Raw genomic sequence first — 12,032 nt, forward strand, 5'->3', positions numbered from 1 at the left:
TGTCATGCATGGCTCTCCTGGTTCTTTGACCACCGCTAATCATGTAGCAGCGCTTCGGAACACCTCGTTCCTCCCGCAGCTGGTAGCCAAAGGTATACGCACCTTGCTCCCTTGCAGGCCTTGCAAACTCTTCCTGGCGTGTGGACTCACGCGAGGGGGAGACAGGTGGAGGGTGGTGAGTCCAGGGACAGGAAAATGGAACAGAGAGCGCGGAACAATGGCAACCTTATTGAAGGTTCCGGATTTAAAATTTTACGGTAGGCCAATACTGTAACAGGAAAGCTGTGGTAGGAGGCGTGGTTAAATGAGTCACTCTGAGGTGGACATATGGGCTTTGTAGTTTAGTGTCTTTTGTAGGTCATGGTACCTACAATAGAATGACCTGATATAATTGCACAAGAATTACACAAGCATTTAACTTATTTTGCTATTCAGTGAGCAGCGTGTTTCACCACTGTATTAGCATACCTTGTTGCTATGATGGAATACAAATCTTTGATGGTAAAAGTATATTTTTATGAACTCCCAGACAGAAGCTATTGTCCAGCGTGTCATGCTTGGGTGGTTTGTAGATGAGACTGCAGGGAGGGGATGCTTGTTAAATGGAAAACCTACACCACAGTAGTGGCACTTAGAAACTCCATATTTAGCATTGTTGTTGGGATTCATGTACTAATAATGCTAGAACATAATTCTTTGTTGTTTACACTCTTAGTTTGGTATGTTACAGTATGTTACACCTCAATTAATGTGTTTATTTAAAAAGAACACTTCTACACTTTTATTTTGCAGGTCCTGAGTCATGTACCTAAACAATGAATCTTATTTGATTGCAACTGTGCATAGCTCTAGCACTAGTGGTATTTGCTTACTCTGTTAAATGCACTGTAGTAACGTGTTCGGCTAAAAGCATCTGCTGAATGTCTGAATTGTAAACCGTACAGTCTCTGTTAAAGGTACTATATTTAAAAAAAAATTAATTTAATTTTATATGGTTCTCCATTTGGATGTTGAAATTCAAGCCAGCTCCTCCACTGACCTAATATATAATTCTGGCTAAACTTGGTAGGGTGTCTTGGGTCAAGACGAGAAAATCCATTACCAGTTGAATCATGACAGAAAGTAATCTTTTTTTTTTTTTGATGCAGGGACCGCTGCATACCTGTGGGGTATGTCCCTGTGGAGATGGCTGCCTCATCTCTGGTTTTTTCATCACAAGACAGCAAAACACAGAAAACTGCAATGATGTAGAGAACAAACTCACACTTATAGTCATTTCAATCACTGAAACATTCAGCATTTTCTTAATAACTTCAAGTAATTAACAGGTAGAAAAAGTTATTTTAAATCCCCTCTTGTATGCCACTTCATTATATACAAAGAAGGGTGCATTACAGCACGTTAATACTCACCCATATCAAAAGAATGCTCTGCAAATTAAAAAATTACTGTGACAAGGGTGGGGCAAAGACAAGGGGCCACACACTCCTCTTCATGGTCATACATATATTAATTCAGATTTTTTTTTAAAAGAGCTGTTTCATGGTGTTCTGTGCATCTGTCATGTCCTGTCTGTATTGGGTGCATGGCAGCATGTGCCCCCGCAGCATGTGGCTCTCTTTGGGATAATGGCACTCAAACAGGTACTTCATAAGCAATCATAATCAGTTGCCAAGCAACTATGGGATCTGTTCTCCAGCTCGTGTAGGAAACCAACTCTGGAGAGCCCATGAGAAGTCATAACCATGTTCTGTCAAACCTTAATGTCTGATAGACTGGTTTCAGGGAAAATGTGCCAAACCAAGATATATAGTAGTATAGTAGTATGATTTGATTATTTTTTTCACAAGGATATATAACTTGAGTTTATGATTTCCTGAAAGACATTTCAAATTCTTTAATTCATAAAAAAAGGGAATTTCATATGTTGGTGGTATAAGTTAGAAGGGTTAACTTATACACATCCATTGCATTTTGTGATCACTAGCTGAGCAATGACCATCCAGTGATGATGTCATTCACTGGACATCCAAGATGACATCAACTGCATTTGTGTCTCAATGTAGGGGCAACACAAAGCTTTCGCAAGTGATGGGAATTTACACCCCCACCATCTCTGTGCTGATTCTTTATTCTCCACCATATTCCAAAAGAATGGTCAGCTCATCCACAGGTGTTTCACACACCTGTAGAAGGGCGGCACTTGGTGAAGAAATGCTGAACATGGAGTTGCGACTCTTCCCTGGGCCCAAGCGAGGAAGTTAGCACTTACCTTGATGAAGGTGCCACCCACTGATTAATAGGGACAGTTGAAAGAGTGATAATGTAAAAAGGTGATAACTTCAAACAAAGGCGCCATCACTCTAATTAATCCCGATAATGTACTGCTCTAATGATTTCAGAGGAGGTAGCCGGTTTTGCAGTCTATTAGACCACCCAATGATGAGTGTCAAGGCTTCCATTGGCTACCTGTGCAGGGGAGCGGAGGGTGCAGCATGGAGCATACAGGCCTCCAGCTCTCCCCCAGTCACACCAGACTGAATACCACCCTACAGAACCACTGTCTGTTTGCAGTGTCTGATTCTCACTTCCACCATGTCCCTGCTGTGACAGGGGCAGAGGAAGCTGGCTCTGAACAAGTGCAGAAATGCAGTTATTATGAATAGTGCTCCCGAGCACTTTCAGTCAGGAAGTGGCAGAACAAAAGGCCAGAATGAATCCAGATCCTTAAGTCACAGCAGGCAGGCTGAAGGAAGATCACAGGCTAAAGCTAACTGCTGCTCCTGTGCAGCTCAGAGTCAGAGGATCCCACTGACACATGACCTCTCCCCACAATACTGCTTTACAGCTAGAGGCTGCTAGAAGCGCTCCCCCTGCCCCCCTCCCCACCACAGGAAGCTCTCAACATGCTGAGTGAGTGTCTAGAAAGCTACAGGGTTGTGGTGGGGGGCGGGGGCGTGTCAGCTGGGCCTTTTCTTTAAGTGCTGCCCTTTCATAACACAGAGGTTCTTCTACTCGACTGGGCTGAGCATCTTGCAGGCCTGGCATGCTCATCTGAGTGTGGCATAACACTTTAAATGGCCCGCACTTCCACACCCCCCCCCCCCCCCATCCTCCAGCCTAGACAAGTGGGAGGATGTTGTGGGAATATGTGTACAACATCTACACTGCATGGCACGAACGCCATTCCTAAGGCCTCTGAGACCTAAAAAGTCCCTGAGCTCCAGGTGTGGTAAAAAATCTGAGGCTCGCAGAGCACAAGGAGAATGCTTCAATGCCTAAATAAAAAGCCATGTTCATTACATCTTAATGTACACAATTAAGGAGTTGAGCGAAGATTGCTTCACCAGCTAAGGCAGGTAGCTGTTGCATTTGGAAGTCTCACTTCATCTCACCAGGTTTGTAAAATCTAGAAATGTGAGTAACAAATTCTTAAATTTTGCATAACATCAGGAAATTTGCATACCAATGGGAACAAATACAACACACAGCATGTGTATATTATCAGGTAGCATTATTTTGGTTTATTAACCATTATTTATCTTGAAATAATTTATTTCTATTTATGCATGGGATGAATGCATACACTTTGCACTTTGTACAATGCAATTATACTGTCACATCAAATGATCCCCAGCTAACCTGATTCAATTTGATTGAAATTGTAAATAAAACTTAACCTCATAGCGTAATTCCCCTAGTGGTTGGCACGCTGGCATGCCTAGATTGTTCAACTCGGACATTCACTGCTCCTGCAACCAAAGTATGAGTTGAAAACAGAAACGCTTTGTTTTAGTTTCATTAGTAGATGATACACTATGACTATGCTGTATACGGAGTTTTGCAGCACCACCATTGTTGCACTGGTCATTCATTTAACAAGCACCCCCTGCTCAAAATATTTCCGTTATATACGTTATTTTATAAACTAAATGTCTTTAAATAGGTTAGTTGTATTTTATAATGAGGATATTTCACACTGTAATGTAATTGTTCATTAGTAGCTTAGTAGTTTTAGTGTTTCATGCACCAGATATGACATGAAGGTTGGAACATTGCCAAAACGTGGTGGACGGTTGAATATTGTTTTCATGTTGTCTCATCCCCATACAAGAAAACATTACATACTGTAGAGTATTACACATTTAGGTACTGTACCGCTTTGTGTGACAATGTTTCTGCATTATTTTTTTTATCTGATATCAATGTTCCATCTTAAACCATCATAAGGGGCTCATTTATATGCTTTATAATGGACAAAAAGCATTTTGTCCATTTTTGGAGAGATTTTGGATATGTTTCTGGTCCCCTAGAAATATTAGACCACTGTACTGACGGAAAGCTTGTAATTCCCACTTGAAAATTATGCAACAGTGAGTTTCTTGAGTCAAAAAAGTTGATTTGTAATGAAATACCTAATTATGTTGTGATTTACAGCAATGCATCATTTAGACATTTTGGATAGATTTAGAGACACTGGGTACACTGCTTACTTTTTGCTTCATAGATCTTTAGTAGTTCTACATATCCACACTTAGATTTTATGAACTTGTCGTCAAGGAGTTTTTGATCCAGGACATGTATAGTTTAACCTACTGTATTTAGGCAATCTCTCAGCATTTCATTGCAAACTAAAAAAGAGCAAATTCATTTTTGTTTTTTGCCTTGACAATTGCATTTGTAGTACTTTATTTCTTCCAAAATTATGAATATAAACAAATCTAAGTTTGTATTGTAAATGGTACACGTGTCTTGCTTTGTTTAAGCCATTTTTCACATCTCTCTGGTGTTCACATCTGGAGTTATAAAGCTTTAAATAGGGTACCCCCTAAATGGGCAAGGATTGGCCAGATTTGGCATGTGCGCTAAGGGGTTAACCTATTTAAAGAAACTCAATTTAAAAAAGGACGTATATAACCAAAATATTTTCAGCAGTAACACATTTGGACAATTAAATTTTTTCTGTGTTCAGTGAATATAAACAGAGACAGAATCAATGTTGTCGTTCCCCAGTTCTGACTTAGTCCAGAAACAGTTGTAAGAGGGAAATTATACTGGGACCCAGAAAAGGCTGACATTTGAACGAGCCAGCATGCTGGGACGCAGCGTGTACTTCAAAGGACCCGAGAGCCTTGTGGTAAAACAATAAGTCACTCGGACTTCCTCTGAATGGGCAGGCCATTTGGCTCTCTGGAATGTTACCACCTGGACACAACCAAGATAAGGGGAACTAGTCTCTTTGCCTGTAGTTGTGGGTGTGGGTGTTTTGGGGTCATAAAGGGTGAAATGACCGGCCACATGGCGGGACAGTGCCCTCATTTGGGCCCCTCTGACATTCCACTTTGTATTTCTTTTCTGGATCTGGACTTTAAATCATCTGTTTATCCTATTTACAAACCCAAGAAAACCGTACAAACCATGCACATGTTTTCATTGTATTGTTGTATTATGCATTATGTAATAATAACATGGATTGCATGTACAATGGTTAAACAAAAGGGTATTTTCATGACAACTGCACCATAATATTACATCCACTTGACATGTTTAGTATGGACATATTCAGGAAAATTATAGCAATTGAATGAAATATGTTTCATACCAAATAGAATTTGGGAAAACATAGTTTCAATAACTCAGGAAAAAACTAACACAATGGAATGTCCTCTCTGGTAATCATCTCCTTTTCCCCATTTCCCCCCCAATTGTTTTAACAACCTCCTCCAAATGGTGGGGGCCGGAATTAGAGATTTATGATTCGGACAGGTTAATTTATGGCAATGCCGCCTAGACCAAACGCGGGATTTGGCTTAAAAGGAAGGGAGACAAAGCAATCGAGGAAGATCGTAACCGACTTCCCACAGTGCACATACTCTGTGCACTGTGTGTAGATAGACCAGGAAGATCGTAATCGACTTCCCACAGTGCACATACTCTGTGCGCTGTGTGTAGACAGACAAGGAAGATCGTAATCGACTTCCCTCAGTGCACATACTAGGCTATGTGTTCTGTGTGTAGCTAAACAGGCTGGTAAGAACTCTTTTCCTCTGTATTTCTGTTTTAAACCTTATAATTGATTTGAATTTAAAGATAACAACCTACCTGCCTGTTAAATAAATTCTTCTGATTTTAACTTGCGTGGTCTTCATGACTCTAATCCATTTTATCTTCTTTTCAGCCGAAATTCCGTTTAAATACTCAGGGGGGCAATTCTGACTAGGACCTACTGATCAGGGGTCTAGTACAGTAAACGTCTGTAGTGGGGTCTTCAAGTTAGATAGGTGACCACGATCTGCCTGTTAAGGGATTGGTGGGATCGGTTCTGGTGTTGTTTGGCATAAGAGGACCCATGGGCGTAGTACGCTGGTTCTCCCCAAATTCGCCTTAAGGAGCCCGATAGATTCTTCACCGCCCTGGGCTCATAACTGTCTATGTACTATCCATGTAAGCCAGGCATGGAAGGCATGTATTATGGTGGTCAGACTCCTACCCTCTGGATTCTTCACCGAACTGAGATTTAACAATAATGCTAAACCCGGGAGCATATATTGAGGAATAATGGCACAAGATAGAGTCGAGTGTAACCACTCCCAAGTTCCACGTATAGTTAAACCCAAATTTTAAATTATCATGTAAAATGGAGTCAGATTAACACGAGAGTAAAACATAGTAACTGTTACGCCTTCTTGCTGTAGTCACGGATAGATCGGGTGTGTTGTTCCGCGTATTTGTGAATATTCTGATGCTCCCATTGGAATATTGACAGTCCGGCGACAGATCGGATATATCTCTGATGACAGCATAGCCCCGTTTACGAACGGAGAGTAACCTGAATGCTACTGATCCGTTTCAGGCCAGTTTTAAGCGGGATATGAAGCAGCGCCTTCATATCTAACCCGTGGCAACGGAACCAGTGCATTCTTAATTATAATTGTGCCCTGTTCTTACGAACAGAGGAAAAATAACTAACATCTCGGTTTTGAATCACACCAGCCAAGGGAGAACACGCGATACCTTCCCCTCCAGCTACAAACCCTCATTGGTCTAGCTGTGAGGTGTTTACAAGTGGTGACCCCGACGTGATATGGAGTATCTGGAGTGTTCCCTGAAATGTCTGCTGGTGTTTTTCATCCCGGCGTGATACCCTTCACTGTGGGTATCTCGCATTTTCTTCTCTGGGTTTCCTGATCCTTGGTGTGGTGAGTGACACAATTCTCATATATTAGCCTGTGCTAGGGAGAGTTTTTAGCCACTGTGCAGGGGATCGACATATCCCAGACAGGCCTGGGACCGTAGAAACCAGGCTTTTTCCATATTACTACCCTTCGGGGGAATGCATAAACAGGGAAAGAGAGAAGCTTAGGCTGGCATGTTTTTATGAAATGTGTTGTGATAATACGGCGGAATGCGTTCTAGAACAAACTAGCCTATAGCAGTAGATGGTTACGTATGTGTAATGAAATGTAAACGTTTGTAGAAAGGAAGGGAGTTTTGATGCAAGGCTTACTACTGTTTCTGCGCAGAGGCGCAGAAAACCTTGCTCAAACTCAGGAGAAATGAGGCACTGGTGAAAAGCCAGTGAATTTTGAAGGTGAACAGAATGGAGTATGAAAGGCTAAAAAGCAATAGATGGTGAACAGTGAGAGTTTATAGCTGCCAGTAAGCGTGTGCAATCGCAGAATACACACGCGAAGAAGTTTGAACTTTGCTAGGGGGCTAACCCAGGAAAAGTGGCAAGCTTCTTATTATAATTAAATTAAATAATATTAAAACACTGCTGAATGCTGAATCAGGTGCATAACCTCGGCTTCGAAGTTCCAGCCCTGAAAGCAGAGTCTGTGCTGATCCTTAAACCCAGGTATGGCCCTGCGGCAGTACACACGTCTCAAGACCTCTGACAGTGCAGACTGCAGCTGCACCAAGTTTTGAAACTGTTCGTATCTGTCCGGAGAAAACCATACTTTAAGTCTCAGAGATCGAGGCCGGTACCAGTGTAGTCACTGAACCTCTGAGTACCGTGCCCGATGTAATGTCACAGGACCGCTGAGTGCCACGGCAAATGCAAGTCTCCATCCCTCTGAAAGTGTAGCCGCAGGCTACAACAAGGGTGGCGACCGTCTGGAATTTGCCACATGTGGGACTCATGTCTAAAGACCTCTGAGACTGGTGAAAAGGTATCAGGACACAGAACTTCTGCATTTCTGAGGTGCTGGAACCAAGGTCCTTGGCCTGTGTTATCTGTCTCAGTAAACAGTGGTGTACTATTAATTAAATAAATAGGTTAGGATTTATGAAACAGTTGAGATAAGCCAGTGTAGAAGGTAAAATTCCAACATGGCTTACAACCAACCAAAAAATAGACTTTGGCCTATTATAAATAAAATAATCAATAGCCTAGAGCTAAATTAAGTTATATAGGCATAGGTGTGCCACCATTCACCTTTCTTTAGAAAGCTTGCTTTCAAAAAAGTGTAGTGAATTCTGGTGTACCCTATTGTTTTCATCTGAGTTTTTGTTCTATGCGTCTCAGCAGCACAAGGATGAAACCAGAGTATTTAAATGAATAATATTAACTAATAATATATTAATTATTAACGCATGCCTGTGCATGCCATTTAGAAACTGTTAGAATTCACTAACAGACTTCTTTGGGTGCCAATTACATTAGCCAAGGCATGTTAGATACTAGAGATCTAATGGTATGTTTGTGTGAATTTCACCATAGCACAACATATACCTATTAGAATCTTTGTCAAACCGTTGATAAGCCAGTCAAATGCCATAAATGAACATAAGGTCATCAAGCTTAAACTCAGTTAATAAAGGCCAGTATCATCTGTGCCTGCAAGGAAAATTATTTAAGGAAGAAGTCTTCCAAACTACATATGTCAAATAAATAAATAAGGAGAAGAAGCACTTACTCCTAAGTTTACACCAAATTTGTCTTTTTAGCATTAAAATGTTGAAAGGGGTGTTATTTTAAATAAGCTCTAATGCGTCACTAAATCAGCAAGGAGACAAAGCATATAGCTTCCAAACACATATTATCAGAGCATGCAAATTCAATATGCTTTTTGTTTTCTGATGTTGTGTGCCCAAAATAACAGTGAAGTCATTGGCAAGGGTGATATGCAGTAACAGCAGGGGTTTGTCTAGGGTGGATTATCCACCACTGTTCGACTCCAGTCATGGTCTGATTGATCAATGTGCACTGGTTTCTTTACTGACAGGGAACACATAAGCAGAAAGACCTCTAATCGGCGACCCCTCATCATCAGCATCGGCACAGCCCTGGACTACAGAAAATGGATCCCAAACTGCTCAAGTTACACCTCCATTTGATCAAGGACTGCTCTCAAACACACAAATTTAAAATTGACGCAGTCTAATGAGAAATACACAAATCTTTCTCCAGCAATGTCACTGTGCACTACAGCCCATAAGCTCAAACTGCATCCTGCAAACATTTATGCATTGTGAGCCTGGGACATTTTACTGCTGTGAGTTCTGCTTTTTCATACTTTCAGGACTGAAAATGAACAAGAACTGCAATGAAAAGCTAATTGCACCATAAAGCATATAATAGTGCATGTCATCTCAAGTAAAAATGTTGGCTATTACAGTACATACTTTAGCAAGTTTGCTTTCCTTTGGTGCCTGTGACACCAAATTGTACGCAGTGTCAGTGTGCATTTATTTAATGCTGTTTTGAAGCTCCTGGCATTCTTTAAATTGCGTAGCTGAATGTTTCCACCTGAGGTGCAGATATAGACAGGGGCTTTCGGGATTTTGAAAGTCGTGTTGCAAGGGTCCAGCATTAGCCAACATCTGGAATCAAACACCTTTGGGATGAATTGGATTACCAACTGCGAGCCAGGCCTTACACCCAACATCAATGCCCAACCTCACTAATGCTCTTGTGGCTGAATGGAAGCGAATACCCACAGCCACGTTCCAAAATACATATGGGTGTGATGTTCAGGTGTGCACATACTTTTGGAAATGTAGTGTATATATTTATAGTACAGATGAGTTAACAAATTAATGGAAAAACCCATTAATTAATGGGTAAATTAATGGAAAAACCCGAAAAAAGACACCAAAAGAGCTTCAATGCATCTTGGCATAGATTATACAAGTCTCTGGAACTCTACTGGAGGGATAGAACACCATTCTTCCAAAAGAAATTCCCTCATTTGGTGTTTTGATGATGGTGGTGGAGAGCGCTGTCTAACACGTCGGTCCAACATCTCCCATAGGTGTTCAATTGGGTTGCGACCTGGTCACTGTGAAGGCCATTGCATATGATTCACATCATTTCCATACTCATCAAACCTTTCAGTGACCTCTTGTACCCTGTGGATGTGGGCATTGTCATCCTGGAAAAGACCACTGCCATCAGGATAGAAATGTTTCATCGTGGGATAAAGATGATTGCTCACAGTGAAGGGTCTCTGTGATTTGCAGTGACCCTTCTCTCTATGGGGATAAGTGGACCTAAACCATGCCATGAAAATGCCACCCACTGCATAACAGAGCCACCGGACCCACTCACTGTAGGGGTCAAGCATTCAGGCCTGTACTGTTTTCTTGGTGTACACCACACATACACTCTCCCACTTGGAGAATATATCTAAATGCAGATGTCACTTTTATCACTGTTCCTATTGAAACAGTAGTCGGTTCAGCAGTTTTTGTGATTGAGGTGCCTGCCACCCACACTCCAATACTGAAGCCTCTTTCAAAGTCACTAAGATCTTTTCCTCTTGCCATCTTCATCCAAAATCGAGGTGAACTGGGTCTGCTTAGCATTTTTATAAATGCCACAAAGCATGATAGGATGTCAATAGCTTAATTACATCATGCAGTACACCTGTATGGAAACATCTGCATTCATTATGTCTCTCCGCTCCTTCAGGTTTGTCCTTTAATTTGTCACCCACCTGTATACACAGACAGGCATCACCCTACCTTGTTCAGGTAGTGAACCATTCCCACATAGGAAAGTTTACTTTTCAAAGCACATCATAGCCTTTGCATATGTGCAAGAAAGACCATTAAAGCATACAATCACATAACGCAACGGATTTACAGCTCCTTTCGAATCAGGAGCTGTAAATCACACAGCATTTCCTGTTCAAACCACGTTGAAGCTTACAGTACTAGCTAGCTGTATAATTAATAATAGTACAGGACTATACTTAGCTAAGCTGGCAAACTATATTATAGCACCATATTACACAACTTGCCAGCTGAGTGCAGCAAGGTAAGCTAGATAGCCTTCCAGTTGCCACTTTGCAATAATTTCTGAACATTTTCTTTTTATTTTCTTATAGACCTTTCCAAGTGTTGAGTTAGATTGATTTCCGCAGTTGTATGCCACACACAAATGCATTTTTAGCTATCTTTCTCCCATTATCTGTCACACCAGTAATGTTATCTACCTGGGATGCAATGAAATACAGTGCAAAGGGGATAGGTTGTCTGAGGGTGTGTTTTTATGTCTTTTTAATATCTATGTCTGTGAATTTGGCGTTCTCTGCTATTTGCATATACAGTTTGGATATTGGCACAAAATACGGAAAAATCTTTCTGTCATAAGAACACAATTTTCTTCTTGTAGGTGGGTCAGGCTTGTGATTCGGTTGACATTGCCCATCCTGGCCCCCAAAATTTCCCTGTCAGCCCACTCTACCCTCACCCCACCCCAGGGCTATTACAGAAAATTGCAATATGAACTTTGCAAAAAGGGAAAAAAAATTAAAAAAAAAATGTGGAAAAAGGTTTTTGAGTTTGGAAACAGGGTTTATAACCCTTGGCGGGTGGTGATCAAAAATTTGGGGGGACAGGAAAAAAACCAAAAACCCCCCGGCCCCAGTTTTTAAAACTAGGGTTCTACTTATCTTAATTTTTCTTATTGGTTTATTTAATTTTTTTTGTTCAAATGTAGCAAAAATCTAAATCAAAACCTTTCAATCCGATTCTAAAAACAGTTTAAAAAAGCAAAAATATTCTTCCCCTTTTTTTTTTGT

General features: G+C 41.0%; 1 protein-coding gene across 2 annotated transcripts in view; it reads right to left on the bottom strand.

Annotated features, from left to right (window-relative positions):
* prkd1 (protein kinase D1) overlaps positions 1-12,032 on the bottom strand; it is a 350,726-nt gene that overhangs the window by 272,222 nt on the left and 66,472 nt on the right. The window lies entirely within an intron of this gene.

This window comes from Anguilla rostrata, chromosome 1 (assembly GCF_018555375.3).
Source record: "Anguilla rostrata isolate EN2019 chromosome 1, ASM1855537v3, whole genome shotgun sequence".
Classification (NCBI taxonomy): domain Eukaryota; kingdom Metazoa; phylum Chordata; class Actinopteri; order Anguilliformes; family Anguillidae; genus Anguilla; species Anguilla rostrata.